The sequence below is a fragment of the Ctenopharyngodon idella genome, chromosome 7 (assembly GCF_019924925.1).
Source record: "Ctenopharyngodon idella isolate HZGC_01 chromosome 7, HZGC01, whole genome shotgun sequence".
Classification (NCBI taxonomy): Eukaryota; Metazoa; Chordata; class Actinopteri; order Cypriniformes; family Xenocyprididae; genus Ctenopharyngodon; species Ctenopharyngodon idella.
Genome location: NC_067226.1, coordinates 24,280,871 through 24,301,974, shown reverse-complemented (window position 1 = coordinate 24,301,974; position 21,104 = coordinate 24,280,871). Strand labels below are relative to the sequence as shown.

The 21,104-nt window shown below is 36.2% G+C and overlaps 1 long non-coding RNA gene across 1 annotated transcript; it reads left to right on the top strand.

Annotated features, from left to right (window-relative positions):
* Positions 1–4,865: 4,865 nt before the first annotated feature.
* On the top strand, positions 4,866–7,172 carry LOC127516141 (uncharacterized). Its single transcript, XR_007930939.1, has 3 exons — positions 4,866–5,219; positions 5,719–5,779; positions 6,132–7,172. It is a non-coding gene; the product is annotated as an uncharacterized LOC127516141 (long non-coding RNA).
* Positions 7,173–21,104: the final 13,932 nt, after the last annotated feature.

Sequence of the window (21,104 nt, the reverse complement as noted above, 5' to 3'; positions counted from 1 at the left end):
CTCCAGGTTTGCTTTTTTTTTTTTTTTTTTTTTTTTTTTTTTGCAGGGCTGCACAGTTTGACCAAACATTTTGTGATTATATATCATTATGTCTAGAAAATATTTATTTGATCAAAACATTTATTTGATCAAAAATACAGTAAAAATAGTAATATTGTGAAATATTATTACCATTTAAAATAACAGTTTTCTATTTGAATATGTTAAAATGTAATTTATTCCTTTGATGGCAAAGCTGAATTTTCAGCATCATTACTCCAGTCTTTAGTGTCACATGATCCTTCAGAAATCATTCTAATATGCTGATTTGCTGGTCAAGATACATTTCGTCTTCTTATCAACAGGGCTTGACATTAACTTTTTTGCTCACCAGCCACTGTGGTTTGTGGTTTTCCAAAGTTACTAGCCACTCATCATTTTCACTGGCCACAATTTTTGATATTCCATGGGGAAAAACTACCATATAGATATTTTTAATATTATCTAATAATTTGGCAGTGGGTATATTAGGCTGCTATTACTTTAAGACCTGACGCAAGGATCTGTAATGTTGTTACATATGGGTTTTCTTTCTCAACTGTTTATGTTCACTTAAAACATAGCTGACTGGTTACGTGAATTCTCGCCAAGACCTGCATTTTGACATTATTTTGTGTGTATTTGTCTGTTTAAGTGCAATAAGCAGTGAAAAAGAACAGGTATTTCAGTATTGATATATATCGAAAAATATTTATGATATTTTTGACAACACTACATTTCACTTATTTTATTATTTCAGATGCTTTTTTAAAAGGTTACAATTAAAAAAGGGTAACACTTTAGTTTAGGGTCCAATTCTCACTATTAACTAGTTGCTTATTAGCATGCATATTACTAGGAAATTGGCTGTTTATTAGTATTTATAAAGCACATATGAATGCCTTATTCTGCAAGACCATATTCTACTTCCCTTAATCCTACCCAATTCTTAAGCTTAACAACTACCTTACTACCTATTAATAAGCAGTAATTAGGAGTTTATTGAGGCAAAAGTCGTAGTTAAAAGTTAGTTAATAGTGAGAATTGGACCCTAAACTAAAGTGTGACCAAAAAAAAGTATATATTATAAAATATGGCCAAAGTGGCTAGTAGGAGTGCGTTACACGCCACTGCTGAAATCCACCCGCATTTGGTGGGTTTGTGGGTGTTAATGTGAAGCTTTGTTGAAAACAGTTGTGTACAATTTTTTTCAGGATTATTTGACGAAAAGAAAGTTCAAAAGAACAGCATTAATTTGAAATAGAATCTTTTGTAACATTATAAATGTCTTTACTGTCTCTTTTGATCAACTTAATGCATCCTTGCTGAATAAAAGTATTAATTTCTCTCCAAACTTTTGAACAGTAGTGTATAATGTTACAAAAGATTCTGTTTCAAATAAATGCTGGTAATAATATTTCACATTATTACTGTTTTAGTGTATTTTTGATCAAATAAATGCAGCCTTGGTGAGCAGAAGAGACTTCTTTCAAAAATATTAAAAAACCTAGTTGTTTCCGAACTTTTGACCAGTACTGTGTATATGTGGGTGTGTGTGTCTATATGTCATTTTATATTGTGTCTAATTTTTATAATACAACTGTAAAATTGCAATACAAATATTTACGGCTGTCTAAATTCATTTTCAAACATTACACCATCAAGCTTGTATTTTGGAGGAAAACCAGGAAGCCCTTAAAAGCTTCTCTTTTTTGACAACTCATTTATAAGCGTTTCTCATTAAAATTTTGGGAAGATGGTTGGCGCATGTTGCATTCCCAAATGCACTTTATAAGCGACCCAAACTCATAGCAGATGCAGAGATTAGTCTGAGATGCTGAAAACACCAGATCACGAGCTGCTTGCGTGTAAAAGAGCACAACGCAGTTATCAAATCGCAAAGGATGGCGCTAAGCCATTTCGTGATTTTGGTTTTATTAAGATTAATTGTGCAGCCCTGCCATTGATTTTCATTGCATGGACAAAAACAGTAGAGTAAATGACAGACCTGTTTTGGTGACCTGTCACTTGAATGAATTTCCATTCTTGGTTTTGGTACTGGTCTAGTTGGTGTACTAGTATAGTCATAAAATAAGCTGACTGACTAAGGTAGGCTTACTAGTTATGCAGCCTAATAGGAAAACCTGATTCTTTCAACAATGAACAGACAGATGGAGATGGAGGGAGAGAATTTGGATAGCTACTAAACACTCCAAGATGTTTGAACGCACTTCTGGAGACATAATATTCAGGGGTACGTACTTTCATAGTGTGTAGCTGCACACACACCCTCACACACACACACACACGCACACACACACACTGAGATTTGCCACCACACAAGGGAATCCCCTTTGAGACCTCAGCTTCATTATGATCTGGCTTACCTCAGCATAGACTGGAGTGTGAGCTCTTTGTTGGCTCTGTCAGGGAGCAAGAAAAGGAGAGGGAAAATGATAGAGAAAGCTCACAACCGTGGCAGTATTGAACACTCAGGCCTGTCTGTGAAACCTATCCCTCCCATTTTTCCGTGCGCCCCCTTTTCGAGCCCCTCTTCTGCACTACTGGAGCAAAATTCTTTTTGTTTTTATTAATGAATGCTGTGCTGTCACCCGTCTGCTGACACATGTAATGCACACATTCATCCATGTACCGGACTGGCAGGGAAAACACACACACACACACACACAAGCGCACACACACATGCCCTCCCGTGTGGTTGTGACCTCATAACCTTGTTGTCATGCAGTATCCATCTGCCATCAGGACACAACAGGACAGAGGGAGAGTGTAAGACAGAGAGGAGACTGTCAAATGTCAGGCCCTCCCTCCATTCTCACTTGTGAAAAACACTAATGACTTTTCCTTTCTCTTCCCCAGCCAATACTTTTCATTAGGACGGCCATTACTGACTCATACTCAGTCATTACTTGCTCGCCACTTTGACTTTATTGGCATATTTATGTTTTGTTAAGGAGTGGATAAAAATGTTTTTCAAGTTCTGCAGGAGTTTTGAGTAATTAGCCGGTTGCTGAAATGTGTTGTGGGATAACCCAAAACAGCAGGTTAATGAATAGTTGACCCAAAAAATTTAATTCTGTCATTTACTGTCACCTCAGTGTTATTTTAGTATTTTTTATATACTATTATTATAGAATTTATTAATATTTTGAATGTGCTTTTATTTCAACATTTTCAGTTTTCATCTTAATTTTAGTTTTAATTAACTGCAACAAATAAAACTAATTAATTTTAAGTTTTATTCATTTTTATTCGTATTTTAGTTTAAGTTTTAGCAATTTGTCATGTCGTTTTGTCTTTTTTTCCATTTGTCTTTTTTTTTTTTTAATTTCAGTTTTAATAATTTTAGTAAAAGTTTAAGTTCACATTTTCCATTTTTATATTTTATTTTATTTCAGCTTTATTTCAGTCAACAAAACTATTTTTCTTAGTTTTACTTTGTTAACAATACTTTTAGTTAACAATACCAAACTTGTGTGATTTAATTGAATTCGCATCCAAACTTAGGACCATTTTGGTCCCATCTTTGGTGAACTTCCTCTTTTCAATATACAGTATCAAAAACATTATAGAGCCCTTGTCAGGCTCTAGAAACAACAAAAAAGCTCTATAAAATACCATAAGTTTAGTTCATTTGACTTGTGCACGGTCTCCCAAGACTTTCAAAGCAATACAATGAGGAACAGTCATTATTAACAGAAAATCAACCTTACAAACTGCACGAGAACCATGTAAAGCTATCATGTGGCTTCTGAAGACTTGTAGCGTACCAGCTGTATGACTACTTTATTGGTGTTTTTTGCCCTTGTAGCGTACCAGCTGTATGACTACTTTATTGGTGTTTTTTGCCCTTTTTTAGAGCTTGGCAATTTATGGTCACAATTTGCTTTCATGTTATGGAAAAGAACATTCTTCTAAACATCTTTTGTGTTCCAGCAGAAAGTCAGTCATACGTTTTTGGAACATGTGCGAGGCTGGATTATGGATAGAGACATTGGGCCTAACGCCCCAGGACCTCGGACTGCCAGGGGCCTCCAAAGCCTCAGGCTGCGCACCCCAGTACTGCCAAAGTAAGCTGAACACCAGGGTCCTCAGCGCAAGGCCAGCAGACATTTCCTCATTTCGGTAGAATATAAAATGAGCTGAGTAGCATGTGCCAAACACGTCTCAGCTCATTGTCACTTATGTCTATAGAGTTTATTTTTTCATTTGTACAGTATATGTGTAGCCATGCATATCACACTATAGATCTTTTCAAAATGGTTCTAAGTTAGGATGCGAATTCAATATGCTACTTTTATGATGTATTTAAAAGAAAAAGAAAAAATACTTGTAATGCGTACTCTATTCAGTGCCTGATTAGAAATCTCAAAAATTTGCTTTATGATGTCCTGGTTATATGCCCGCTAATATCTTTTACATTTTTACATGCTCTGCCAATCACAAATTTGGTATCGGTAAGATTTTTTTAAATGTTTTTGAAGTCTCTTATTCTCACCAAGACCGTTTATTTAATCAAAAATACAGTAAATTTTATTACAATTTTAAATAACTGTTTTCTATTTGGATATATTTTAAAATGTAATTTATTCCTGTAATGGAAAAGTTGAATTTTCAGCACCATTCCTGCAGTCTTCAGTGTCACACGATCCTTCAGAAATCATTCTAATATGCTGATTTACTGCTCAAGATACATTTCTTGTGATTATCAATGTTTAAAACAGTTGTGCTGCTTAATATATTTTTATATATATTTATATTTTTCTCTGTTTTTTTTTTTTTTCAGGATTCTTTTATGAATAGAAAGTTCAAAAGAAAAGCATTTATTTGAAAAAGAAATCTTTTGTAACATTATACATGTCTTTACTGTCACATTTGATCGATTTAATGCATCTTTGGTGACCCCAAACCCTTAAACAGTAGTGTACAGTTTTATATAGATTGTGAAATTAATCACTTTTTCGTCTTTGTGTGTTTTTTTTTTTTTTTTTTTTGTTAGCTTCTGTTTTGCTAGATGGCCACTCAGCATACTAGCTTAGTCAGTTAGCCTTCTAGCTTATTCAATAACCAATGCGAATTTTTATTCAGGTTGTTTTTTTGTTTGATCAGGCATTACAAACGGCTACCCATATGGGCTCCAAGGCATACTCGATTGTTCATGACACGCCCTGAACATGAGTGTAAGTAAATGAAATTTTGTGTGATCTGTTCCTTTAAAAGTGGTTCTAAAGCATGTTCTAACTTCTGTAAGATTTGGATTGAACATCTGAATTGCAGAGATAGTGAGCCTAAGATCTCAAATGTATTCGGCTAACCCATAAGATCATTTAACGGTTAGGGCAGATGTGTCAGTGATAGTTTGACAGTAGCAGACCTAATCCAAAATCTCACACTGGATTTAGAAGAGGTCCTCTGCTCAGTGTGCCGGCATTACACTTCATAAATAACTATGCGTCCTTCCCGTGACACATTTATTTGTTGAAATTTGTATGATACATAATGTGGAAACAGTGTTTGTAATGAACTGCCTTTTGATAAATTTTAATTAAATCCCATTAAACCCGGCGCTTTGTCGCATGTGTAAAAGGCGGCTGACAGTAGTTAATTAGCCTGTTTAAGCGCAGCTCGCTTTTATAATGCATTTTGCTTTGTCATCATCCCGCTTTTCCCTATAATTAGGCGTGACAGAGCGAGAGGCGCGACGTGAGGGCCGGGAAGCGTGAGCGCTAGATGGAGACAGGTACATGTGAGGATTGGAGAGAGTTTTTTCTATATGGGCACCGAGCGTTTACCTTACTGAGTACATACTACCACACTATGCATTATATTTCCTCCTCCAAGCATAACCCCCACCGCCTACCTAATCCTCCTGCACCCGGCTTCCCTCTCCTCTCTCTTTCCTTCATCCCTCCCTCCCTCCTTTCCCCCATTTTCCCCACGCCTACCAAAAAACTCATTTCCTCTCGCGCCCTCGAGCAATGTGTGCTGCGCTAATTGCGCTAAGGTGGAGCGGTGCTTTAGTCTGTGTTTGTGTGCAAAATGTATTATATTCGCTGTGTTGTTAATGTGTGTATTTGCGTGTGTCCGCTCAGCTAGGCATAGTTCCAGGGCTTCCTGTGCCACCTGGGCATCTTAAAGTCTGCCAGTCTGTCGGTACGGGAGACCCAGCTGGACCGAGGGCTGTGAGGGTGTGTTGGTGGAATCGGTAATGAAGATTTAGAGCCAAGAACATTAGCCGTCTTGAGCCTCAGACCCACCCAGGAGCCCCCAGGGTGCTCAACCTTGAGCTTGTTGCCCTCTATGTGATCGTGTCTCCAATTGTTCATGGTGAGATACATTTGTGCGCATGTGGAGACTTGTTTTGTTATTGCAAATGTTTACGTAGGTCCTTGAGTTTAATGTAATAGAGAATTGACATGGACCTTTTTTTAATTTTTCTGAGCTACAATTATCATCTAACACCTTCCTGTTCATTAGAGACAGGTGTGCTTAATAAAGGTATGCAGTGTGGTTACTGCGGAAGGTGTGAAGGTGCTCTTTGAACAAACTAAGCCATTCCAGACTCACTGCCAGTGAAATTCTATTGAACTTGTGTCTGGCATGAAATGCACAATGTTTGGACTGGAATACTGCATAATGCACAGTATATACTGTATAGACCTTAGTCAGGGTAATGCAAATTCTTGACAAAATTTCCATACAACTATTTTGGAAGTTGTGATTTTTTTTTTTTTTTTTTTTTTTTAAATCTTAGGATCTTATAGAGTAATTGCCGTTGTAAAGACTTTAAAATTCTGTTTCCACATAATACAGTACTACTTTTTTAAAAGCCTGGTTTTCCAAAGAAAAATATTTGAGTAAGCTAATTCATACATTCAATTTAAAATTATCATGTAATCTCAACTTAAATATTTTTAGTAGTGGTAACTTTGCTAGCTTTAAATTGCTTATTCAGTAAAAGCTACCTTGCTAATTGGTAACACAATGCTTTGATAACATTAGCATAGCATAGCACTTGCTGAATGAGTACAGCAATATAAACATTTAACACGTCTGTTGTCAAACTAAGCTCATGGTCCACTCGTCACCATGATGTATGCTTTATTAATCTTGCACCAAAACATTATGTAACACTTAATTTTAGCATTTACTCTAACTTTTGAGTGTCATGGCAAAGCATGCTGGGAAATGAAAATCCCAGCTTAATTTCAGTTAAATTTAAGATTGTCTAAATTAAAAGAAACAAGTTCATAAAACACAAAACAGTGAAACAATTCAGATTACTTAAAATGTGCCAGTTTTGTGAACTCAAAAGAAAAAGAAAATTCTAAATACTCATAAAAGTTAATATAATTAAACTAATTTGTTTAATTTGAGTTGGCTCTACTCAATTAATTGAGTGTTAGGGTTTACAGAATGAATGGACGGATGGATAGATAGATAGATGGATGGATGGATGGATGGATGGATGGATGGATGGATGGATGGATGGGAAAGACTATTCATGCATTGCATGTAGTAGTTGCATGTTATAATGTGGCTTATACGCAAAAAAACTTCCGTATTCTGTAAAACAGGTTGCATCGCTTTCGGTTCAGGTCTTTTGTATGTGCCTTATTAAATATTGAGCCGTTTTATTCAAGATACCTTTAAAGGATCGAGCAAAGATGCAGCATAACTGATGTTCATCGCATATTTAAATAGAACAAAATGACAACAATAAAAAGAACTAGCTGATTACCATAAAAGTTCATATATATTGCCGTCAGTCCATACTGCAGTCAACACTTTCTCTGACAGCGGATGCAATGAGAACTGTTTTCCTGTTTGTTCAGGTCACGTTCAACATGAAGTCTATTGCATTTAGTGATTGCATAAGGTAATTTCATCTTCCTGTCAATTAAAATTTCAATTCAGCTTCATGTGGAGTGTGTTCACACTCTTAAATTGACAGGGAACTAATTCTTTAATTTTGAGTTTTGCACAACCCTGGTATTGTGCTGTGGTGCATATTGCACATTTTGCCGAATGCAAGTCATCCGGCTATCTGGCTAGAGTAGTGCTTTTCCAAACAGCCTCTGTTTTTAGAAATCTTCCGACTTAATTCCAGAAATCAACTTATATTTTAAAGACAGCCTAGAACTCCAGGGTAGGGTTGCACCAGCCATTCGTACTAGGTTCTTACTTAAATTGGAACGTAATGTCCACAATAGGGGCTTAGTAGCTACTAACTAGTTTGTAACTAATTCTATATTGCACCATTTGTTCTTAAGGCAGAACGCCAATAGGTTGTAAGCTCTCCATAAAATAATGCACAGTCGCATAATATGACGTTTACTCTCAGTGATCCAATAGCAGCCTTCAGATATGTAAACAGAAGTTGTTTAAATGCTGTGTTAAGTTAAGTTCAGTTTATCTTTCATTCTAACTTCTTTTGCTTAAAAATATGTTTCCATTAAATACAATACGACTTGATCATGAATAACATAGGGATTTTTATGTGTAAATAACATTCAGAAACTGTATTTGAAGCTAAAGGATCAATAAATAAATACTGATACAAAAACAGAACAAAAGAAATGACATTTATTTATTATAACTGTTTTTGTTTGTTTTTTTTGGACATGCACAGTATGGACCGATGTGCACAGAAGTGCACTGTTTAGGATGAGTTTGTGTTGAAGAGCTGCTAACAAAGTAAATGTATTCACATAATGTTATCTCTTTTAAAATGTAAGTGAGTGCAAATGTTAGCAGTATCATAAATGTGTAAAGAATTAAAGTTTTTCGGGTAACATATGAGCTTATTGATGCAGTTCAGTCAGTCTGCTTATTTGTTCCAACCATTACTCCTGATCAGAGGCTTCCGTAAATATTTAGTTTATACGCTTCAACTAAGTTTAATGGTGCAACGCAAAAATATTTAGTAGTGCGTAAGTTGTAACTTAGTGCCCGTTTACGTCAAAACTAGGCTAAGTTGTAACTTCCGCACAGCTGGTGCAACCGGCCCCAGGAGGATTTTAATGCTTCAGCAGGTCTGATGAAAGATTCTTGATGTTGATGATGGCATGATTTGTACCCGTGCTGCATGAATACTGTTGTCTACCCTGTTTACAGGGCTGTGTGTGTGTGTTTGTGTGTGTGTGTGTGTGTGCAGATACTAGGAGATCAAGGTAGTCTGGAGACACAATCTTCCCTAGAGACTGATTAGTAAACCCACCAAATGCCATTAGGGCAAAATGAATCCGACCACAATCCCTGTAATGTGTAATAAAGTGAATGGAGTGTAATGTTATTACAGTACAAACCAGACCGTGATATTAGTGGTCTTGGACACACGCACATACACACGTCAGAACGTAATAGGCTCTCTATTCACATACTCTTTCTTTTATAGAGGACAATATAAAAGTAGTGACTAATGGTAATATTTCTGAGTTATGGTATTGGACACCATGGACTGGGTGAGATGACGTTATGTCATATATGTGTGGTTGAAGACTAAAAAAGCATTAAACCACGAAAAGAGGCCCATGTGACCTTTTGTCTGGCTGTAATAGACCACAATTTTTCCATAATATTAGCAATCAAGACCCGAATAGCTTGGCTTATTCTGCAAAGATATGAAACTTGGTAGTCATAAATATTCTGTGCTATTGTACGCGAATACAATTGTGAACAATGACAATAATTCAGATTTCCCTTGCTGAGTGGAGCTGACTGTTGGGTGTGATTGCAGGAAACAAAGATTTATTTCCTTAACGTCACATATCAATGTTACGTCCCTGCGACGTACTGTCACTGCACCCCTCACACATGCATTTAATTACCTACTAAATGAATAATTCATAGTTGAGCCTCAGGGCAGTAGATAATTATAACGATGAGGGTTATTCTGTTTATTTTGCTCTTTATTGTTGTTAAGATGTCAATTCCTCTCCCTGCATTTCATGCATTTGAGGAGAAAAGTCACGCTCTGTTTTTAACCCAAGAAGATAAGGAGCGGGGTTTGCAGGGTAAAAAAGACCATAAGGGGATGATTTGCCTCTCACACTTTATTTTGAGAATTAAACTGATGTAAATAGACAGATGTAAATAGACAGATCATGAAAACGAGTAGAGATTTTATGCGCAGGTTCTTAATTAGTTCCCTTGTTCCCTTTAACACAGAGATTAGTCGGGGTATTTTCATGTCAGAGCTACAATATTCAGCTGCCAGTATTCAATACCATTGATTAAATATATATATATATATATATATATATCCATAAAAATGTTTTATATATTATATAATGTTTTTTAAATTTTATATATATGACCTCTGCTTTGGGCTGATGAATAACCTAGCAGTAATGGCTTGATAAATCATTTTGATTGGCTTACATAAAGCATAGACATGTCACTGATTGGTTGATAAATCTGTCTGTTTCTGGCTGTCATATATCATGTGTATATGTCCATTAGATCATCCCAGCTGGGATCAGGGCAGAGAAAGACGATGGGTGATGTTGGCTGTGGGCTTTTAACAGGCGTTCAATATGTGATTGATGGCTTAAGTAGTTGTTATGACTCCATGAGTGACCTTAGAGACCTTAGAGGAACTGGTAAAGCTGGGTAAAAAACCCTCATCGTCCTCTTCACCATGACTAGCTATTGATTAGTGGTTTTTACGTCTGCTGATCAATGGAGCAAGACTGCTCTATAACTCATTTAAACAAGATGTCAATCAGTCTTGATCTATTGGCTGACAGGGGCGCAGGAGGGGATTTTTCCTGTCCGTGAGGCCTTGTGGCCAGAGTGGGAGCGGAGAGTGACAGGCATAGATGTTGTGGGTGTTAGGCTTGTCCAATCTAAACAGGAGCAGCATGTCGGACATGGAGCCGTCCACCTACACACATATATACTGCCACTTAACGACAACATTCCACCAATCAGCGTGTCAACGAGCTCTATTGCAGCCCAACGGTCTTTAACATGTCTGGGCCTGACCGCAACCTACGCAGCTGTCCATCAAGAACCGAGGCCCCGCCTCCGTTCGCCCACTGTTTATAGAGCGGCGAAATGCAGTCTGAAGTGTGGCGCTATGCAGGGGGCGGATGTTTGCATAGAGTCACCCACTGCAACAGGGACTGATGCATGCTGGGAGAATGTGGGCGTGGGAATGCCAGACAGACACGTGTCTGGCAGGGTGGACTGAACGCAAGACAGTTTGAAGGAAAGACAAGCAAGACGCAGTAGAACAAAGTAAAGCAAGTTATGGCTTGAAGTGTATTGCTGAGACACATGACGTTTATTTAAAGCAAGAACGCAAAAACGAAGAGATGTACAGAACAGCTTTGTTTAGAACTGGCACTTCATGCTTCTCGCAAAGCCATATTTTTAACTGTTGGCATAAAGTTTGGTCCAATTTTTAGTTCATTCTGGCCAAGTAGCACCCACAGTGTGTTTTTTTTTTTTTTCTTTTTCTCCCTTTTATCCAACTTTCCATTAGCGACGTACCCAAGTGCTGTTTTTTTTTTTTTTTTTACATTTTGATGATAAGAACCCCAAATATGATAATCCCTTTGTGAAGAACACTCTTAATAAAGGTTTTTTATTGGCATCAATGGTTCCATTAAGAACCTTTTACATCCATGGAACCTTGCACAAAAGGTTCTTTATAAAAGGTTCTTCAGATTATTAAAATGTTTCTCACACTAAGAAAAAAAGGTTCTTTTTAAGAACTGTTCACTAAAAGGTTCTTTATGAACTAAAAAGGTATAGAATCGCTGAGAAAACATCCTTTTGGAAGATTTGTATGCAGATTTGTTTTTATTAATATTATTTAGATAATCACAATTAATTTCATGATTTCTGAATATATTTTTACACCATTTTTCTCAGAATTTTTCAGCAGACTTTCTAGAATCCCTTTTTAGCCCTCTCTGTTGGTCTTCAGACCCCAGTTTGAAAACCCCTGTTGAATTGCACCATGCTTTTTGTTTACAAAATGTGACTGACAATGTTGATTCTCATCTTCACATTTTATCAGTGGTGTAAAGTATTTGAGTAAATGTAATTAGTTACCGTACTTAAGTATCTTTTTGACTACTTTGTAGTTTTACTGAGTATCAAAGATATTAAAGGGTTAGTTCACCCAAAAGTGAAAATTATCCCATGATTTACTCACCCTCAAGCCATCCTAGGTATATATGTATCTTCTTTCAGAAAAACTCAATTGGAGATATATTTAAAAATATCCTGACTCTTCCCAGCTTTATAATGGTAGTGAACAGGAGAAAGCCTAAAGCTTAAAAAAATGCATCCATCCATCCAGGGAGTTAATAAAGGCTTTCTGAAGCGAAGTGATGGGTTTTTGTAAGAAAAATATTCATACTGCACAAGTCGACTTGTGCCACAAAAGTAACCCCCTGACGCAATGTATGACGGTGGATGTAGGAGTATCGTAAGCTTAGACGCCTCTCGCGGTTTAAACAAATAGGGCTGGGCAACAAATTCAAGCTCATCTTCTCCGAGATTTCTCTTTAAAAATTCTCGTTTTAGACTTCTAATTCGTGACCGGTGTTGTGTTTTGCTCTCTCTTCTGTGCTTCCGCATTCTTCATTATGTCATGCGTCAGGTCAGATGTTACTCTTCTGCCGCAAATCGATGAGTACGGCTGTTTGCCAGAAGCTAGTTATTATAGTTAATAAAGTTTTAAATATGGATATTTTTCTTACAAAAACCCATTTTCACAAAAACCCAACAGTAGTTTTTTAAATATATAATTCCGATTTTTTTTTTTTTTGTCTGAAAGAAGATAGTCATATACACCTAGGATGGCTGGAGGGTGAGTAAATCTTTGTATAATTTTCAATTTTCAAACTATCCCTTTAACAACTTTTACTCTCTACTCAACTACATTTTTAAATAAGTATGTTCTCTTTACTCACATTTGTGATGAGTAATGCAATTACTCGTTATATTTTGCATGGCACTTAACTTTTTCTGTAGCAGTTTGTTTCTGAAAAGAAGCGATATCTGCATCTACAGGACATTGAAGGTAATATATCTTGTGCGTTTTGCTCTTACTCACCCAAAGTTGTCAACAAGGCTACTTTATGTGAATGTCAGTGCATTAGGAGGTAGTTGTGAATCACAGGTGTTTCATAGATGAGAATATGAGTGCATCCGAAACCAGCACATCCAGTGTAAGTAGGCTTTGACTATTTAATTTTACTTGGGGATAGTTTACCCAAAAATTAAAATTTTGTCATCATTTACTCGCCTTCAAGTTAGTTGTTCCAAACCCGAATTAGCTTTTTTCTTCTCTTGAACACAAAAGAAGATATTTTAAAGAATGTTGGTAACAAGACAGTTGATGGTAGCCCTTGACTTCCATAATAGGAAGAAAAAAAATACTATGAAAGTCAGTAGCTATCATCAACTGTCTAGTTACCAACATTCTTCAAAATATCTTCTTTCAGGTTGTGGCATGTGCATGATCGATATTTAAACGCCTCACAGATTGACAAACACACACAAACATCACATCAAAAGATTTACGTCAATACACCTCAGTTCCCTATACCAAGTGAAGTGCTCTTCATGTTTAAGGACACTGAACTCACGCAAGTAAAATTGCGCAGTGGCTGTTACCAGGGTAACAATGCCTTACCAAATAAAAGGAGAGCAGAACACACTCACAAGTGCACAAGATCCACTGCTTCTTTCTATGGATCCTTGCATATGTTCATTTGTGTGTGTCTGTTGGGGGGAGGGGGCAAAGAAAGATGCGCAGTGAGACGGTTGTAATCTGCCGAGACAACGGGTAACATTTTGTGCACTGCTGCCAGGAAGATTGCTGAAAAGGAGTAACTGAGCCACTAAATACACACTTAAGCTCTGCTTCAAAAACCTAGACAGCACTTTTGACATCATAGAACATTCGGTTTAAATACTTTTTTGAACATCATAGGTACATTTGAAAGTGCAGTTCAAACTGTGGTTTTGGACATTATTTAAAGGGCTATATTTAGAATTCAGAAACCCTTGTTATTAGCGACACTGGTGGCTGTTAAGTGAACTGCAACCAGCAACTTACTACGATGTGGATATGTTTGCACCAGCTCTGAAATTCACCGGCATCATGTCGAGAGAGGAGGTAGTTAAAATTACACTGCTATGATAGTTTGATTATAAAATAGGCTTATATTTCAGACTATAGACTATATAGATCTGGCTATGTGAGACTATAGTTTGAATTAATCCCATTTCTTTGCATGACACATTGACATTACAGTACTGAATAGCTCTTTTGGCATCCTGAATGTAGTATAATCATTTGTTTCATGTGTCATTGAACGGAAGAGAGGTTCCCCGGGGCGTAAACATAATTCTGATTTTCCTGGCAAAAACATCCCAAGTCCTTCACATGAAAATCAGTCTACAGTTTTCTATAGAAATCAGCTTCATTAAAAGCTGTTCACACGTTGGCAATAAAAAAGTGATTAAAGGGTTAGTTCACCCAAAAATGAAAATAATGTCATTTATTACTCACCCTCATGTTGTTCTACACCCGTAAGAAGTAGTGTTTTGAAATCTGCCATCACTAGATATTGTTAAAAAGTCATTATTTTGTTTTTTGGGTGCACAAAAAATATTCCCGTAACTTTATAATATTAAGGTAGAACTACCGTACTAACATGAACTGTTTTAAATATGTTTTTAGTACCTTTATGGATCTTGAGAGAGGAAGTACCATTGCTGGCCTCACTGAGCCATTGGATTTCATAAAAAAATATCTTAATTTGTGTTCCAAAGATGAACGAAGGTCTTACAGGTGTAGAACGACATGAGGGTGAGTAATAAATGACATTATTTTCATTTTTGGGTGAACTAACCTTTAATACATGAAAATTCTTTAAACAGTGTTTTTGGATATATTTGGGAAGATCAGTTTTTTGTTGCATTTAACATTTTTGGAACATCTTGGATACCTTTGAATTCAAACAATTTTTGGACTTCTTTGTTACATACAAATTTATAACAATACATATCGATATTGGTCCGACAAGTGAAATATTTTGATTACATATGTTTGCGCCATTTAAATTATAGCCTAATGATCCTGTGACTTCACTTTTTTTTTTTAACAATAGGTAGTTGTATTTTCCATTTACCCTTTTCTAAGGGTAAATGGAAGGGTATTAAAATATTAATCGCTACTAAATCTATAATAATCAAAAAAACATTATAACACTTAACATTAGCATTTACTCTCCCTTTCGAGTGCCATGGGCAAAGCATGCTGGGAAATAGAAATCCCAGCCCAGTTTCAGTTCAACTTAAATGAGTTTCAGTTAAAGAAATGAGTTCATACAACTCAAAACGATGAAACGGTTCAGTTTACTTAAAATATGTCAGTGCTGTGAACTCAAAAGAAAAAGAAAGTTCTAAATACTCATAACAGTTAATTTAACTGAACTGAACTAATTTGTTCAATTTAAGTTTGTCCTACTCAAACCAATTAAGTATTTTGAGAGTTAGGGTTTACAGTGCATGCATCTTCAACACTGTAAAAAAATACTTTCATGATTTGTTATAACATTTTTTTTCTTTTGTCAAATCAACTTAGATAATTAATGTAGTTCAGATAACAATATTTTGAGTTTCTGTTGATTAAACTAATCGCCTTCATTGTATTAACTCAAATTTTTAATTTCAATGAACTCACAATTTTAAGGCAACCAGGTAACTTACTTTTTTTTTTAAGTTAAACCAACAATTCTTTTTTACAGTGCAACGAGGCACGCGTTTCTTTGTGTTTGGAAGGATTTAGAAGTCTGGTAGTGTGTGATCTTCAGTCGTTTAGTGTATGACGCCCAGTTTTTCTCTGTAACCATTTACAAAGTCGGCAAGTGATGCCTAGTGTTTTAAAAATCAGTTCAGATTAAAAAAAAAAAGTTGCGTAGTGTATTCCAGCCTTAATTTTGACTGCCATTGATAATCGGAGTATAGTCCACACGGCTGCGTGGCTTTCATTTTTCTGTGCCAGTGAAACAAACGTTTGATAAACAAGTGAATAAATTAAAAGGGGGGAGTAGGGGAAGGGATGACATGTTTTTCATCAGAAAAATTTAATTTCTCACTTGATCACACACGACAGAGAGTGAGTGGTGTGTTTGTGAACGTACGTCTTCTCTCATTTTTTCTGTGTGTGTGTGTGCGAGCACCTGTGAGAGTGTGTGTGAGGGATTATTATCTGTGTTGTCTTTGAAGCATTCATCCTTGAATATGTGTGCATTAAAAAATATTTCTTTCCTCCATTTTCTTCTGCCTTTGTCTCTTTTTTACCATCTCTTTTACTTTCTCTCGTGCTCGTCTTTTCTGCATCTTCTTCAAACATTCACTCTTTCATGTTAATATATACACACACTCTCTTCTGCAGATTTGAGCTTCTATACTGTGTGTACAGGCCTTATTGACTAACCATTGGAGGAAAAAACTATATGAAGAGGAACTAAGGAAAAGATTTTTGCTCTGCCTCAATGTGACAATTGCTCTCTCTCTCTCTCTCTCTCTCTCTCTCTCTCTCTCTCTCTCTCTCTCTCTCTCAGTCGTCCTCTGGGAGCGATGCCCCTGGCAGCAGGGTGGATCTCGTTTTAAAGGGCTTTAATTTTTAATTGAGCTCTATTCTCACCCCCCCATCTTCCCAGACACCCCCATCATTCCTCTCGTCTTCGCTCCAGGCTGGCTCTGAGGGCTACCAGATTTCACTCAGTCGTAATAAATAATTCTAATATCTACACACACTCACACACGCACACATCGACAAACACACCCAGTTTTGGCTCTTTTTTTCCCCGGAAAAGCCCAGCTGTCAGTGTGGTGTGAATGCAGTAGTTCAGATGGAGCTGCTCTTTCTCCTCTCAATAATAAAATATGCCAGTAAAATGTCATTCCCTCCCTTAAGAGCATGGCAGAGGAAACTGATCGATTCACATTAGTTGTTCAATTGACTTTGGCTTTAACCTCCCTGCCCGTTTGCTCTCTTTCTTTCACTCTCCTCTAGGTCTCTCTCATCCTCTCTGTTACATTTTCACTTATTTTAAGGAATGGTTTACCCAAAAAGAAATACTCAGTCTTCATTTACTTGCACTTGTCCTAGATCTGTATGACTTTCTGAAAATGTTCCCCTCTGTTCCCACCTATCAAAACGCATTTGCATGTCCGTATACAACAGGTCGGATACATCACACATGAGAAACCAAAGGTATTTGATGTCATGTCTGAGACGACACAGCAGTTATTAATTTTATGCATCTTTTGTTTATTAATTAGAAAAAAAAAAACATATACACAACCAGTCAAAAGTTTGGAAACATTACTATTTTTAATGTTTTTGAATGAAGTCTCTTATACTCATTAAGGCTGCATTTATTTCATAATAAATACAGAAAATACAATAATATCGTGAAATATTATTACAATTTAAAATTATGGTTTTCTATTTTAATATACTTTAAAATATAATTTATTTCTGTGATCAAAGCTGAATTGTCAGCATCATTACTCCAGTCTTCAGTGTCACATGATCCTTCAGAAATCATTCTAATATGCTGATTTGATGCTCAGTTATTATCAATGTTGAAAACAGTTGCTTAATATTTTTTTGGAACCTGTGATACTTTTTTCAGGATTCATTGATGAATAAAAGGTTAAAAAGAACAGCATTTTTTCCAAATATAAATCTTTTCTAACAATATAAATCTTTACTATCACTTTTTATCAATTTAACACATCCGTGTTTAATAAAGGTATTAATTTCTTTCAAAAAAAAAAAAAGAAAGAAAAAAAATGACTGACCCCAAACTTTTGAACGGTAGTGTATATTGTTACAAAAGATTTCTATTTTAAATAAATGCTGATATTTTTTAACTTTTTATTTATAAAATAATATTAAGCAGCACAACTGTTTCCAACATTGATAATAAATCAGCATATTAGAATGATTTCTGAAGGATCATGTGACACTGAAGACTGGAGTAATGATGCTGAGAATTCAGCTTTGATCACAGAAATAAATTATATTTTAAAGTATATTAAAATAGAAAACCATAATTTTAAATTGTAATAATATTTCACGATATTATTGTTTTTTCTGTATTTATTATGAAATAAATGCAGCCTTAATGAGCATAAGAGACTTCGTTCAAAAACATTAAAAAAGTTTCCAAACTGTTGACCGGTAGTGTAGGTGTCCACTAATAACTCTCCTGATCCATTTACAAGTGCAATATGAACTTATGACAAAAATATTCTTGAAATTTACTCTGTTATTACTTTTCCGGTCCACTTTGTTATTTAAACAAAGTGATCACTCCTTTTCTGTTCCATATTAATTTTCAGTTTAAAGTGAATGATCTTAAATAAGACAATAATTTCAAACATTGTCCTTCCAAATCTATGCATAGCTCATTTTCATTTTTGGGTGAACTCTTCTTGTAAAGGTCTTCTTGTTCAACAGATTTTTTTTTTGTCCTGTCACAGTCTGTTTGTTTCTCATGATTCATTCGCAGTGGTTTCCTGTCCTTTCCTCTTTGTTCTCTGCCCTTCTGTCCCTTTCTTAAAGACAGTCTCTCTTTCTCTTTCACTCTCTCTTGTTCCTTCTCTCCTGTGGCGATTTGATTTGATCTTGCTGCCAGTTCCAATTCGCACCTTCTTTACAGTGATTGCCGTCATTAAGTCCCTTTTTCGTTTTTTTTTCCATGCCTTTCTGCGGATGCACACACAAACTCGCACACGCTTTATCATTGTGCCGTTCGCCGCTTTTAAAAGCACCCCACTTTTCCAGCTTAGCTTCTTTTTATCTGGTTAAAAACGTTTAGGCCAGCAAGATTCCAGCTTGATGCCTTACATTAAGCAAACGTTTGTCCGGTCTGCAATTGTTACCTTATCTCCACTAACGCTGCAGGCACCTGGCTATCTTCAGCATTGTATCGACGCTGAATCAACGTAACGGCATCGTTCAAAGCCGATGCGCTTATCTGAGCAGCCTGTTTTTTCAGATGGGATCCCAATTTGGACTCTTGTAGTGGAGAAGAGAGAAACAGACGGGTGAGGATGTGTGTGTGTGCACAGGGGGAAGGTGGAGAGGGAGGTCAGAGGTCATTGTAAGAGAAACTGATGGCATAAGGTCATGGGGGGAGAGGTTTGTTGAGGTTAAAGGGGGGTTTGGTTAGTTGGGGTTTAGGGGTTAAGCCTCTATAGGATTGAGTCTAAAGTTAATATCCAGGCGGCCCACCAGCCCAAGTCCAAGCAAAAACCACTGTCGCCCCAGTCTATGAATCAACAACAGGTCCTTTGACTCCGATCCCACAGCTAAAGCATATGTGAGTGTGTGTGTGTCTTCAGATTAAAACCCCAGCTGGGAGTTTCCCACTTAATTTTATATCTTTTTAAAAAAAAATCTGTTGTTCCATTCCCGTAAGGAGATGCCGCAGCGCGATCCTGTCACCGATGTCAGTGGCATTCTGTGGGTATTTCTGTCCGGATGGCGCCGTTTACCAGCCTCTGCGGTCGTACCCTTGATGTCACACCTCCTTGTTAGACGCACACACGCCCTCATATGCGGCTCTTTTAAGACAGGAAGCCGGAGCACCGCATTTCACACACTGTGATGTAGAGCACATGGCAACATTTATCTTAAACCTTCATTTCTGTCTAATTAACAAAAACGAGATTTACAACCGGCTTAATTTAAACCACCGTTACACATGTTTTACACATGTGCATTTATCTGCCGTCGCATGTGTGCATTTGTGTGCGCTGCAAAGCGGAAGACAGACATAAATTCTCACCGGTGTCACTGCAGTCGCATTAATTAAAGCTCACCGTTGAGTGCGACTATGTGTGTTTATGTGACTTTGAGGTCGTCGTTAGCTTCACGTCAGTCTTCTTTTTCTTTTATTTGTGATCTTATGTATTTTTTTTTTCATGGGGCACCATTGGTGGTCCTGGCTCACTTGTTGCAGATCTATGTATAAAGCCACTCAGAGTAAAATTTTAGTCTTAAGTGTGTCAAAATTCTAAGAATGATGTAATTTTACTCTTATTCCTAGACTTAAGAATAAGTATGATTCATAAAGGTTCCTAAGTGTCAAGACTAGGTCTTAGCTCCTAAATTATTTAGGAGAGCTGGAGAAGTCTCTTAACCTAGTTAGGAGTAACAAGATGGCAGCAAAGAAGAGGAGACACACGCTTTCCAATGAAGATATGATGTATTGGAGTTATATGATGACATGGAGTTGATAAAATGATATAAACTTGATTGTCAATTCTTTTTGTAACTGACCTAATAAGAAATGTAATAACTTTAAATAAATTGAATAAATATTACTTAAACAATAATTAATGTTTAATGCATTTTAATACATTTTATGACTTTGAATAAACTTTTTATAACTTTAAATGTAACAACCTCTCCCACTCTACAAATCAATACTCTGACTGTAGAAATGAAATAGTAATTACCTTTTTTGGTAACTGGAAAAATGCAGCAGTGCACCGTTTATGACTTGGAACCATCAGTCCACAGTAAGCAGGCTCTTAAATAGTACTATTGCTAAACGTGGCCAAAATTGATGTGCAAAGGGTTTTTTTTTTTTTTTTTTTTTAATGACCCTACAATTTTGCTTAAACCATCAAAATATGAGGAAAATATTTTTATTTTTATGTTTATATCATTTAAATGTTTTAAAATATGAGGGAAGAATAAAACACTAAACTAAGCAAAGGTATTTATCTGACACAATTTTTGGCAAAAAAAAAAGGGAAAACTACAGCTACAGGTTTCAGAAAAACAAAAAAGCTCAGAAAAAGCACACATTGACTACAACATAATCAGTTTTTAATATTTCATTGGTTCTCTCTTGTTTTTGCATGTGTTCATAATTTCTTTGCATGACAGCCTGGCCAAAAATAATTTGAAATAATTTGAAAGTTCATTTCATTATCACACATGAAACAATTGACTCCAAGCACAGCTACACGATATGCTTACATCTTTTAACACATTTTTAAAA